Source organism: Triticum dicoccoides, chromosome 5A (assembly GCF_002162155.2).
Source record: "Triticum dicoccoides isolate Atlit2015 ecotype Zavitan chromosome 5A, WEW_v2.0, whole genome shotgun sequence".
Lineage (NCBI taxonomy): Eukaryota > Viridiplantae > Streptophyta > Magnoliopsida > Poales > Poaceae > Triticum > Triticum dicoccoides.
The window spans coordinates 535,984,468-535,986,853 of record NC_041388.1 but is presented as its reverse complement, the minus strand read 5'-3'; positions in this window follow the sequence as shown (position 1 = coordinate 535,986,853).

The following is a 2,386-nucleotide window of genomic DNA, read 5'->3' as shown; positions in this document are numbered from 1 at the left end:
TATAAGTAAATTTGAATAGAATAATTTAATGTAGATTATGGAGTTTCACCAAGTCCTAAGATGACGATAATAATGTTTTTGTTTATATTTTGTTTTTGCAGAAATCAAGGAGCCCCTGCATCATCCCCGCCGTCGTCCCCATCACCGACCCCCTCCAACCTCGATCGAGGTGAGAGCAACCACCCCATGTTGTTAATTTAATTTAGGTATTTTAGGTGTTTAATCTTAGAATAATATAGTATGAACCCTAGTTATGATCGAATTATGTTCAAAATGTAGGTTTTTAATTAGGTGTAGTTAATAGAATTTAGGTGTTTTAGGTGTCACATTCGTTGTTATTTTTTTAGTTAAAGCAATTATTCCCGCATCGGCGTCGACGATGCCTATCCCGCATCCTCATCGTCGACTCGACGGAGGAGGCCTGGGCTTGGTGAGGAGCCATGTCCGGGACTGGGCTCCGCCGGGTTGGTACTGGGAGGTGCTACCTTCCGAGCGGCGCAGCTTGGTGAGGAGCTAGCCCGTCGTTGATCCGAACCTTCTTTGGTGGAGGTCGCTGATACGTCTTTGTCATATCTACTTTTCCAAACACTTTTGCCCTTGTTTTGGACACTAACTTGCATGATTTGAATGGAACTAACCCGGACTGACGTTGTTTTCAGCAGAATTGCCATGGTGTTATTTTTGTGCGGAAATAAAAGTTCTCGGAATTACCTGAAAATCAACGGAGAATTATTTTGGAATATATAAAAATACTGGAAGAAAGGTCCACGTCAGGGGGCCCACACCCTGTCCACGGGGGTGGGGGCGCGCCCCCTGCCTCGTGGGCCCCCTGACGCTCCACCGACCTCAACCTTGACTATATATTCACTTTCAGGGAGAAAAAAATCAGAGAGAAGAATTCATCGCGTTTTATGATACGGAGCCGTCGCCAAGCCCTAAACTCTCTCGGGAGGGCTGATTTGGAGTCCCTTCGAGGCTCCGGAGAGGGGAATCCGTCGCCATCGTCATCATCAACCTTCCTCCATCACCAATTTCATGATGCTCATCGTCGTGCATGAGTAATTCCATCGTAGGCTTGCTGGACGGTGATGGGTTGGATAAGATTTATCATGTAATCGAGTTAGTTTTGTTAGGGTTTGATCCCTAGTATCCACTATGTTCTGAGATTGATGTTGCTATGACTTTGCTATGCTTAATGCTTGTCACTAGGGCCCGAATGCAATGATTTCAGATCTGAACCTATTATGTTTTCATCAATATATGAGAGTTCTTGATCCTATCTTGCAAGTCTATAGTCACCTATTATGTGTTATGATCCTTAACCCCGAAGTGACAATAATCGGGACCACTACCGGTGATGACCGCAGTTTGATGTAACGCCCGGATAATCATGCTACAGTAATCTCACGTTAACGGTGCCACGTCACCCCGGTCACTGTTGCTAATCTCGCGTTGGATCAAAATATTTCAAATTCAAAAGTTTAATTAAAAGTCAGACATCAAACTTTCCAAAAGTTAAAACAAAAATGTTCGGGAGGTGCCATATTTTGCATATGTAAATATGGTGTAATAAACACATTTTTATAAAATGCCTAAATAATTTAAAATAATTTAAAACAGAAAAGAAAATAGAAAAGAGAAAAACAAAACTAACAAAAAAAGGAAAACACCCCCTACTGGGCTCCGGCCCAGCAGGGCACCGGCCCACCTGGCCCAACCAACCGGCCGGCCCAGTCCCATTCCACAACCCCCTCCCCACTCCACCGACACCCACTCTCCCCCACACTCCCCTGAAATATCTCCCACCTCTCTCCCCCGATTGGATTGGGATCGGAGGAGGAGGCCGCCGCCCGGATCACCCTTCGCCGTCCACCTCTGCCCGGAACGTCGCCTTCTCGGACCTCCCTCACCGGTCTGCCTCCTCTTCGTCGCGCTGTCACCGTCGTCCCCCTCGACAACCATTGCCCCGTCCCTACTCCTCGCCGTGAGCAGCCGCCTTCTCCCTCCCCTCTGCCCTCCGCGCTCGCCGGGCCCCCTCCTCCACCGTGGCCGCGCCTCGGCGCTGTTGCTCGCCCCTGCCCGCCGCGCGCGCTCGCGCGTGCCCTCACTGGGGCCACGGCCTTGACCGCCCGCGCCGCGCAGCCCCACCTGCCGTCGTCTGCTGCTGCTACCACTGCCACCTGCGGTTGCCGCACCGCTCCCCACTGCCCTCGCCTCGCTCCCCGCCTCCGATGCCACTCTATTGCTTCGCCGTGCTACGCGCTGCCATCACCGCCGTCGCTTGCCCCTGCTCCGCGCCACGGCACCGTCCGCAGCCCCCCATACGCCCGCGCGCGCCCACCGTGCGCTGCCACCGCCCCGGCCCGTGCTCACACCGCCGCCCGCG